The following is an 11,633-nucleotide window of genomic DNA, read 5'->3' as shown; positions in this document are numbered from 1 at the left end:
ATCCATTCTCGGGACATTTGTTTTTCGAGGCCCATAAATCGCAGCAATCGGGAGAGTAAAGAATTCACGAGGGGATCGAGAATGTTTAGCTTAGAGAAGAGAGAACACTCAGATGGCGGGCACAGTAGCCGACCTTGATGCTGAGTGAAGGGGGCTCCACCGTCTGAGAGGGATGGACGGCCTGGGAGAGGCGGGGCCCTGCGTGCAGACAGCGCAGGCCAGTGTCTTCAGGCCGTGCTGGTCTCCAGACTCCGGGAAGGGCGGTGCCGCCGTGCTTCCCACTCTGCAGGTCATCCAGCGGGTGCCGGGCAAGTAGAAAGGTCACAGAAGCCAGGCCTGGGCCACGCTTTGGAAATGGGCGAAGTGCTCAGTAAACGCACTTTGGGAGCTAGAAGATGGGAGTTAGACTGTGATTAGATGGCGGCGTGATCGTGAGGACGGTGAGTGTGAAGAGAAAGGTGGGCCAGACGGAGTGAGGAGGAGAAGCCCGGGAACGCGATGCGCTTTCGTATTTTCTTGAGGCTGCAGCGTCCTGGACCTGTTTTAAAATGGAAGTTGCATTGAGCTTCACGGGTCACTAAGCACCATCTAGTTCGACTCAACTTTTAAATCGAAGTCATTAGTTCTTTCATTATGTCATTTACACTAAGAATGTAAGATTTTACTGTTTTTTAATTTTTGAATTTCTTAGAATAAGGACTCAATATTAGAAAGGAGCAAACATCTCAGGTTGTTAGAGAGTCGGTTGCTAATATCAAAAATCAGACCACCAGATCCACCCCAGCTCGTGTCAGTTGTCCTTGTCCCCTCTGTGTAACCGTCCCCGTTTTCTGTGCCCAGGACTGTGAAGCCGGCATAGAAGAGTGGAAAACCAGCCTCCTTCTCCTTCTGTGCTCACTTTTCTCTCTCCTAAAAAACACGTGCCAAATTCTGGAAACTGTGGTCCAGTAAGGTTGGCACCGGTTCTCGGCAGGTTGTTTAGCTGCTGACTAGTTTTTCTTAGATCAGGATCTCCTTTTTTCTAATGAGGTTTCCAGACGGATTTGGAATAGAGCACTTCAGACATTCAACTCACATATCATATGTATGATATTACATGTGCATACCTGTATGTATAAGGTATATAATGCACATGCATTCAACTAACATACATTCAGCTAGCAGACAGCGTGCTTCAAGGAGAAGGTGGACGTGAACCCACAGTGCCAGGTTGTAAAATACCCTTGGGCCCAGCACATTTGAGTGGAAGTTTGGCCGATGAGAAAGACCTACCTTCTGGGCAAACTGAAGGGCGGGTGCCACGGTGCAGAGGCAGAGGTGACCGGCAAGGGACAAGCCGTGCAGTTGGGTGTGCGGGGGGTGCCGACGAGAAGCCGCCGGGTGCCAGCTGCTCTCGCAGGTGTTCGAGTTGAGTGGGCAGGAGCCGCTGACCAGCGTCACCTGTGGGGAGGAGAAGAGGGAAGAGTCCAAAACGAGAGCGGTTTTCTAGCTTGGGGAACCTAGCAAGCGCTCGTCCTCCTTGGGGCGCAGGGACAGGAGGGGCGGGTGGGGTGGTCAGGTAGCTGGCGCTTTGGAACCTGCAGTGGGCGCCGGGACCCGCTCGTCCCGAACGTGGCAGCAAGGCAGGGCTGGGCGGACGCGTCCTGTGGACAGTAAGCACAGCCGTGGGCGGGAACGAGCGCGCTTAGTGAGAACGTGTCAGGGCTGGACGTCCTCTCAGGTCAGCGAAAGCGGAGCAGGCAGGCAAGGAAGGCGAGGACACGCTGTCAGGGTCTAAGAAGGGAACCTGGAGGGAGCGGGTCCCGGAAGCCGAGGGTGGACAGGGCGTCAGGCGGCGCAGGGAGACAGCACGGGCCGCTCCTGCGAGGACTGGACCAGGGCGGCCGGGACTCCCACTGTGACCGTCGCCCCCCCCAGCGCCCGCCTTCATTGAAGCAATCCCATGGGAGCGATCGAGGGATCGCCAGGAGAGCAGAGGGAGCAAGGAAGGGGCAGTTCACACACGTAACCCCGCACAGGCTCGCCGCTGCGACCCAGAGCACCCGCGGAATGTCCGTGGCCGTGCCAGGCTCTTTTGTGGGTGACTAGTCGCCAGGAGTCTAACACAGGGACGGACGGGACGCAGACAGCCCCCACTGTGACTCCGGGGTGTGCCGGTCCTGAACTTTCCGCTGTAATTGGTATTGACGCATTTTTCAATTATGACTAAAGGGAGTGGGTTCGGAACGTCGTTAGTGGGCCTCCAAATGAAACTCGGGAACATGATCCTCGTGAAAAATCAGCTTAGCTTATCAGTAGTTGGCAAACATTTATACAACAGTGGTTGTTCTGGCTGTGCCTTTGGCTGCATACTAAACTGAACAGCAAGCTGTGTCCACTGATTGAATGAAAAAAATAACGATTTGGTGTTCCAGGGAATTTTTCACAATATGCCGGAGGGACCTACTGGAGTCTCTTTAATCTTGAACAATGGCTGTTTCTTGCAGAGGCAGATTATGCAAATCGGCACTTAGTGTTTCATAATCAATCAGGCCTTGCTGGGAGTGTTGGGAGTGCCAGCAGAACCGAATTCCTATCGTCCTGGGGATTGGGGGCAGCTTGCAAGTCAGACCTCTGCTGTGATCAGCAAAGGACACTTGTGACTGCTTTGAACTCTCCCCACAGTTAAAATGCCAGGCGTCCTTTGAGAGGAACCCTACCGTTCTGCACCAGGGTTTTTGTTTTGCAGTCTATCTTCCTTTGGGTAATTTACAAAACACCCACGAAGGAGCAGCTAGCAGGACTGTTCTGTGGGTGACACACATAAACAAAGCTGGGCCTGCCGCCTGGGACGACAGATGGCAGCCATGCTCCTGCATTCCCTTTGTGTTGAACCTTCTTGGACTCGTCCAAGTGCACATGTGTATTTTAAAACAATGTCATTTCAGCTTCGGCATGTGCAGAACAATTAACCTTTAATGATCCTTTGATTCTAGATCAAAAACAAAGAAGCAGAGAGAATTTAAAAGCCCTTGGGAAAAAAAATTGTGATATTCTTGAGAGTTCCTGTTCTTCCTATAGCCATAATACTTGTGTTGCCATCTAGTGGATAAAGTAGGCAGCAGACTTACTTGTGTGTGGAGTTCGTTTTACCCTGCTGTGAATTCTTGAAGGGATAGAAAAGCAATTCAGTTCGGAGCATTAAATTATTGGGGAACCGCTTCGGGCTAGACGTACGCCTGAGCAGCTGACGTCAGAGACGTGACCACCTTTCAGAACAAGAAGGTCACATGCAAGAGGGACCCTTCGCCTGGCCCGGAAGTGATTGTATTGTCAGTATTAACAGTGAGAAAACCGCGTTACCAAGTTTAGAAACTTGTTGAAGTAGAGAAAGATATTGATAAAGCAAAGTCTCCAAATCTTACCTCTGGCCTAAGGAATTGGACTTGATCCTGTGGGTCGTCGGGAGTCAGGGAAGTATGTGGGAGGATGTGCCATTTTTATTTTAAAACATTTTTTCTGATTGCAAAGATCGTACACACTAACTCTAGAAAATTGTTGAAGTAGAGAAAGATATTAATAAAGCAAAGTCTCCAAATCTGACCACCCAGACAACCGTCGATATTCTGATGAGTCTTTTGGAGTCCCTTCTGTCGTGTAAACAGCTTTAGGTGTGAATTTCATGTATTTTACGTAAATGGATCCCACTACCTGCGCTGGGCAGGTTGGTTCCCGCCCACGCAACAGTTTGCTTGTGGGAAGGCCACCCCTGTCAGTCCCTGGGGTCGAGTCTGTGTCAGTGGCACAGTCTGCCCGTGGGCCCAGATGTCACAGGCGCACGAGCGTGGATGTTTGTGTGTGAGGAAGTCTGCCTTGTGCTAGATGGGGCGTGTGGAGCACTTCGGTGTCTTGATGATTTTGGAAATCAGCCTTATTAAAATAATAGCCACTTAACAGTGAACTCGATTTATCGTCCGTTAGAAAGGGATAAGTCTGATGAATTCCGGTAGTTTTAGAATGGAGTTTAGATAAATTGCCCGTTAAGGAGCAGCTTCCTAAAGAAGCCAGATCCTGGCTGATCCCAGGTATGGCTCTTGGCTTCCTGTTGCCCCACAGCTGCAGATGCGGCCTTTACCCTGAACAGATCACCCCAGCACTGGGCACTTTTGGTCTTAAAATATGCCGGCTACAGCCTCTTGGTACGAGCAGCCCTCGGAGCACTGCCGTGCTCACGTGCAGCAGCAGGGGCGTCTTTGTGGGCACACTTGTCTCCCATTCGTTTTGAACCATTTATGCGAAATGTGTTATGGGATCTTCTCACCTGGAAAATGGGGTCGTAATGATAGTCTCGTGGGGTTGTTTCTAGATGGAAATGAGGTAGTGGGTGCAGAGCATGAGCCTGGCACCCGCTGCGTAGTATGCACTCAGTAAAAGGTGGCTCTTAACTCGTGCCGCTCCTATTTTTAAAACATAATTTTTGCGTCCTTCACTTTGTAGTGAAGCCAGGAATATTAAGCAACTTGCTCAAAATTTCAGTTGGCACAACTTAAGGATTTAGGGGAGCCTATAAAAACACCCCTTTCTTCCCAGCCCAAGTTTGGAACCACCTGAAAGAGAAATACAGGAGCCAGAACACAAAAAAAAACCCCCAAAAAACAAATGGAGAACCTGACTTTAGATTTGTGGCCAAATATGGGTGGAGCACAGACCAGAACAGACCCTCTGCAGGCTGGCTGCCGAGTGGGCTCACCGCTCCCCAAATCAGAAGCCAGTTAAGGTACACCTCTTCCTCCTGCGAACAGTGAGGGAAGGGTTGCGAGGGGCCAGGAACGTTTGTCCAGCTGAAGTCCCGCCAAGCGAAGCCTAAGGAACGGGGACTCAGGGTCCCCTATTTTGTCCCCTTATTTTGTAGGTGACAAAATAGATCAGAGCCCGAGAATCTCGGCCAGCGCCCCGGGTTTCACACCACCTGTCTCTCGTCCGCCCTGCTCCCTAAACCCCTCACAGAGCCCTTTGCCCAGAGCCCGCTCTGCCCTCGCCGCATCCTGAGCTAACGCATGGGAGGAGGTGAGCACAGGTGTCCCCTGGTCAGAGAACCCATCCTGGAAGTGGCCCTCGTTGCTCGTTCAAACCCCGTGGTTTGTGCCACAGTTTGTTGAGTGATGATCAGGGTGAACCGGTCACCAGTGGACAGTGTCCCTGACCTCCCTGTTCCTTGCTCGTGCGGCAGGCCTTCTCTCACCATCCCTGTGGCCTTGGTAGGGGTGGTCCAGTCCACTCATGTAGCAAAACACAAGGGACAGCAGCCGACCTCTGAGGAGACGGCGTCGGCCAGGGAAAACATTCTCTTTAGATAAACGCATGTTCCCGCTTTATCGCACAAGGGACTCTGAAATGAGCACTATGCGGAAACATTCAAAAAGCTCTTCGTGGAGATCTTTCTATGCCCACTGTAGTTAAAAGTATTTTTAAATCAGTACATGCAAATATTCTCACGTAAAACCCTGCTTATATTCCTGTGAAGAAAAACCTCAAACTTAAGCTAAATATTAGTGGTTTTATTAGTCTTTTAGCAGTATAAAATAGAATAAATAACGCAAGCTTGAGTCATAGACCTGCGATCCATCCCCCCCTCTCACTTGTGATTTGTGACCTTACATGGGCCTCAGTTTCCATGTCATTAAGTGGGAATGGGGGTCACGTCTGCATCATCCGATTGTCATGGGGGCAGTGAATGACAGCACACGACCAGCAGCTTATGCAGTGCCTGGCACCCCCCGTGGCTGGTGCTCAGTAGGTGGCCGTCGCCACTGGGCAAATCGCGTGTGTCGTGCATTGTCAAATCCAGATACGAGAAGCAGAGACCAGCATGTCGTGGCCCCCTCGGATGCTTTCCCCAGCCCCCAGTCGTCTCCTGGTGCCTTCTGCACTGGAAAACTACGGCTGTGATTCAAGAATCTGTGCTTAAACTGGGGGCCGAGGACTCAAGCCTGAAACTTAGGCTGCCTGGGTTCCATCCAGGCTTCACCCCATGCGTCCTTGAGCAAATTACTTACCGTCTCTGACTCGGTTTTCTCATCTGTAAAGTTGGGGGTGCTAACGGGACCTACTTCTTGGGGGTTGCTGGGAGAATTAGACGAGCTGGCGTATGCATACTTAACTCTCCACAAAGGCATCGAGTCTGTTAAATGGAACTTTAAGCAAAGATTTGCAAATACTTAGAAATAAAGGAGCTAGATAGAGATTGTGGATGGGATTTAATCGTTGGCTCAAGTGTGGGCTACTCCCGTTTGGGCAGCAGAACATCTGTACTTCAGAATGACAGAGTGTTAAGGGAGTGCTTAAATGGGAGATTTTTTAAAATAACATTTTATTAAGGAAAATTTAAAATACATATTACAGTAGCCAGGATGGCATAAGCAACCCCCGGGTACGCGTGTGCTCACGTCCAGCAGTCACCGACTCGGGCTGATCCTGTTACATCTGTTACCTCCCACCTCATACTTTGCAGCAAATCCCACGTATCATAACATTTTATTTGCAAATTTTTCAGTATATATCCATAAAACATAAGGATTCTAAAAAATAAAAGCATAATATAATACATAACGCTATTATCACACCTAAATAAAAATTTCTTATAATTCCTTATTATCATTAAATCTTAAGTGGGAGATTTTTTAAACCAGTGAAATAATACACAGCAGGCATTAAAATGAATTTAATATCAAATGATCCTGGAGGATACCAGCATATTCATCAGTGTAGCGGTAGTGAGGGAGCCCCGGCTAGTTCAGCGAATTAGGGGTTCTGCTTCCAGCTCAGTCGGTAACACCACCTCGGGGCTTTGGGTTCTTTCCACTAAGAAAAATATCTGTTTCCAGAGGACTGTTGACAGAATTCAGTGAAAGAACCCACTTAAAGTGACTGGTATGGAGGGGATCCTTTCCTTTCTCTTTTAGCTGTAGATCAGGTCCTGTTTTCAGCTGCAGTTTATGTTAGAAGTGAAGGGTTCTCTGTTCTTTGTCCACGGCATCCTCTCCAACAGAGACATGCGTAGTACGATGTGGCAGCGGAGTCAGAACCGCAGCTCACAGGTGTGAAAGCTTGCACGTGGACTGGCAGTCAGGCGGGAGGGGAGGCCACCAGCTTTGGGAGAATAGGTCGTCTCCGGAGCCTGCGCGGATCTACTGCTGATCGACGCCACACTTTCTGACCCTTGAGGGGAGTTGTTTGCACAGATGGCCGGCGTGTTCCTCTTCACTGTTTTATGCACACAGTTATCTGGGTGCAAACTTGTGATGCTCTCGATGCCTTTCGATCCAACTCATACGGCAGGAATGAGCAGATCTTGAAGCCTTTTTGCTTTGGGGTGTTCTCTCCTGCCCTCTCTTCTCCCTCCCTGCCCCTTTCCAGCATTTAGGCACTGCTGGAGCTCCAACAGTGGATAGCACATAGATCTCGACCTCAGAGAACTTAGTAGTGTCGTGGGGGTCACAGATAAATACTTCTAATATAATATGGAAAGTGCCGGAGTGTCCCTCATCTGCCCTAGCCTGTGACACGCCCCACAACACGGGTCAGCCCCCAAAGCACTCCCTGAGTTTAGCCTTCGCATCTTGTCACTGACCTGGTCCCACAGAGACTTTGCCAGTGCCCCCTTCCTTCCTCCCAGGACCTTCTCCCTGTCCCTGCTCCCCAGGCCATTTAGTGATGTCAAGACTAAGAAATGGACACTGGCTTTAGATCTTTATGGGGTTATTGTACTTTCATTTCACTCTGATTTTCTTGTCAAACTTGACATGGGAATGATGGCCTTTCTCCTTCTAAAAGTAAGAGGCTTTCACTTTAGGTACATATATAAGGACTCTTAAAATTAGCACTATATTGTAGAAATGTTAAAAATCAAAAGCAAACAGTTTCTCAGGCTCTCTAAAAATTCAGGAACATTAGAATATCAGAATTGTGTGACTATATGCTGCTTTTGGCAGTTTCCTCAAAAATAGGACTAAGCACAACAGTAAGCAGATCAGAGTTTGACCAAGAATCTTTACAAAGTTGGTGATCATCATGTGATTAAAATGTCCAGTTATTCCTTACAAAGATAACTCTATCATGTGATGCTATTTAGGGACTTAAGTTGTCCATTTAAGGAAATCAAAGACCAATTGAAATTTTTTCTTTGTTATTGATTCGTTGTGATTTTTGTATGTGTTTATTTTAGGACTCTAATAGAATTTCAGGGCTGTCAAATACCTACAAAAACCTTAATGCTCATTTATTTCCTTCTTGGCATTTGAAATATCACTTTATACATTGCACTCATGTTAAGTATTGAGTTATTACACTGATGATATCGTTAAGTCAGTAATTGACACCTCTCACCTTGTCAAGCATTCCATTTAATCCCGCATAAGCTTAATTCCATTTTAATAAATTCATATTATAGAAATTTGCCATTACAGAGCATAAAAATTTGGGATAGAATGAGTTATACTTTAAGTGAAGCCTCCTGTAATTGTGTTTTTTGAGATGCTCATGGGGCCGTGTCCCCGGCACTCATCCCCATGCTCCATTCCGCTCCGGTGGACTCCAGCTAGCTGCAGATGGGGGTGAGGGGGTAACGGGGTGGGCAGCAGGATCTAGCCTATGTAGTGGTGTCCTTTGGACCTCTTAAAGCTTTTTACGAAAACTTTATGACTCCTCCAAAAACTGGTTTTGGATAGAAAGGTTTTAAGTAGGTGTGCCGTGGACTGAAGGCGTGCCCTAAAATTCATGCGTTGGAGCCCTAGTCCCCATGAGATGGTATTTGGAGGCGGGGCTGCTGGGAGGTGATTAGGTCATGAAGGTACAGCCATTGTGACCGAGGTTCGTGCCCTGATAAGGAGACTCGAGAGAGGGGCTCTCTCTCGTGAGGTTTCAGCCATAAGGCAGCTGTCTACAAACCAGGAAGGGGGCCCCCGCCAGGCACCAAGTATGCGGGCGCCTTGACCTAGGACTTCCAGCCTCTAGAAGCGTGAGAAGTACGTGTTTGTGTTTAAGCCGCTCAGCCTATGGTATTGTTACAGCGGCCCAAACCAGCTAAGCCGAGGTGTAATAGTTTCTTATTGCTGCTGTGACAAAGCAACACAAACTCGGTGGCTTAAAGTAACACACATTTATCATATTACAGTCTCGTAGGTTAGGAGGACCCGACCCCCATCCCCGGGCTGAAGTCAGTGTTGGCAGGGCTGCGTTCTTTTCTGGGGAGACTAGGGGAGAAGCGTAGAGACCACCCGCATTCCTTAGCTCCCTCCCTAGTCTTCAGAGCCAGCAACATTGGGTGGAGCCCTCCCACTGCCTGCCTCCTCCGCAGCTAGGGACCCTCGTGCTTACACAGGGCCCGCCTCCCCGGGGAGCCCAGCGTCATCTCCCTGTTTTAGAGTCAGCTGACGAGCACCCTTAATTCCATCTGCTACATTGCTTCCGCTTTGGCGTGTAATCTAATATATTCATAGGTCCCAGGGATCAGGACCCCGACATCTTTGGGGGAGCGGGCATTGTTCTGATACTGCAGTAGGTATAATCCTTTTGAGATTGTGCAGTCCCCACTGTTTGTTCTACATTTAGTACAAGTTTTTGAGGCTCTGCTGTGCCCCAGGAACTGTGCCCGACACGCTCTGGGGAAGAAGGGGACTCTTCAGCCTCTAGGAGCTTGCGGTCTGACAAAGGGAGCTCAGTCCAGAACTAGCCACGTGGTCACCCCGAAGGGCTGGATGCCGAAGTGGGTGCATGTGCCTGAGCAGGCTGTGGCTATACCTGGGCGTACAGAGCGGGTGCGGGGAGGGAAGAGGGTCTCTGAGGGGGGCGTGGATTTTGCGATGGAGACAGGGTGGCGGGAAGGGAGACCCATACAACGTACGCATTGGGAAGCCCTGGGACTTGGAGCCCTTGGGGAGCGTGGTGGGGACGGAGGCCCCACGGGACCTCTGAATCGCTGAATTGTGAAGACCCTTGACTGCTGTGTTGGGAGTTTGGACTTGACCCCATTGGTTAGGGCCAGAGGTCCCACTCGGCTGCCCTTCGGCAAGTGAGCCAGCAGAGCTGCTTCCTTCGGCTGTAGTGTACTTTAAACAGAGTTCACTGCCACCGACTGTACTGCGCTCATCCACTTCCCTGGCCCTCGTGGGCAGGGGCTGGGTAAGGGGACGGAAACTATCTAAAGTTTTAAAACGGGACAGTAACTTGATCGGATCTTGCATGTGATGCAGTAAACACCTTATTTGCACATCTCTTAAACTTTTTTTCCCAGTACCCTTTAAAGTCAGATTTTATAGTGCAGTTTATGTGGGAAACGGGAATAAGAGCGTGAGGAAGGCAGCTGTGGGGAGAGGGAAGACGCGCCGAGTTCTGACTCAGTCCTGAGTTCGAGTTTGAGCCCCATCGGGCATGAAATGTGTGATATGGGACAAGCCACGTAGCTCTTGTGAGGTCCGTTTTCCCCAACGGGTGAATGAGAGCGGAGAGGTCAGGGCCCACAGCGGGCTGTCGGCAACGGGACCAGGCCGGTAAGCGCCAGTACCTGACACAGCCAGGGGCATTGGACGGACTCTCCGTCACTGTTCCGTGGGGAACAAACGAGTATTGTGGCAACACTTAATATTTTCCCTGATTCCTACTTTTTAAATGCTTGAGGGTACTTTTCTGAACTGCATTTATTTGTGTAGACTCTGGGAAATTTAACTGAACTGCTACTGACCTGTCTGCAGACAGATGCTGGATGTTTCTGTTGTGATAAATACCATTTTTGTGTTCAGACACATGCTCACTCACCGCTTTCTGTGCTTCATGTGGGGTTCAGAACTGCGGGGGGCACTGTGCTGCCCCTCCTCGCATGGCTCGCAATCCCACTGACGAGCACGCGTGTTAAAGTAAGCTGGAGGACCGGCGGGTGTGACTGAGTGCCAGGTGGGTGGTATGCAGAGTGCTTTCAAGTCCAGAGCAAAGGGAAAATTAGCCTGAGTTGGCCTTGACAGAAAGACCTTCACGGAAAAGATGAAAGTTGAGCAGACCCTTCAAGGCTGGGCCTTGCGTGTTTGGAATAAGTACAAGGGGCGTTAGAAGGAAGGCACTGTGAGTGGCGGTCACAGGACAGAGCGGCCCCCGGCTTAGTTAAACGCGCTCTCCTTCCGGAAACGCTTTTGCCCCTGTCAGCCGCGATCCTGGGTTTCTCCCTGGGCCTTTTTATTTGATTACTCTTTGAATCCCTAGCTCCATGCGCAGTACTTGACACATGGCAGGTGCTTTAGAGTACGTGTTCATGATGCCGGACACCAGCCATCCAGATAGCATCCTTTGCACGTCTGCGTTCTTTTCGCTCATCCATGGCAGTGGGCCATAGGGAAGAGGGAGATTGCCCTGTAGGGGTGACTTGTTGCCCCTAATCTCGTGACTGCTGCTCTGCGTGGGCCCTTTTTGTAAACGTGAAAGCTCCAGCCTTAGGATCCGTCCCCTAGGGCGCTTAGAAGGAGCCTTCCTCGGTAAATCGCAGACATAAGACACGTGAAGGAAGGAGCTGGCCTTTCCCGGACACATGCTGCGTGGGTCCCAGACATGCATGACTTCCTTTAATCTCGAAGCTCCGTAGAGATAGCTCTTCATAATGGCACAAATCA

At 49.8% G+C, this 11,633-nt stretch overlaps 1 protein-coding gene across 5 annotated transcripts in view; it reads left to right on the top strand.

The window, feature by feature from the left end:
* STX18 (syntaxin 18) overlaps positions 1-11,633 on the top strand; it is a 112,349-nt gene that overhangs the window by 61,499 nt on the left and 39,217 nt on the right. The window lies entirely within an intron of this gene.

This window comes from Pteropus alecto, unplaced genomic scaffold (genome assembly GCF_000325575.1).
Source record: "Pteropus alecto unplaced genomic scaffold, ASM32557v1 scaffold5, whole genome shotgun sequence".
NCBI lineage: Eukaryota > Metazoa > Chordata > Mammalia > Chiroptera > Pteropodidae > Pteropus > Pteropus alecto.
Note: the sequence above shows the minus strand (reverse complement) of the source record. Positions and strands in the feature narration are given on the sequence as shown.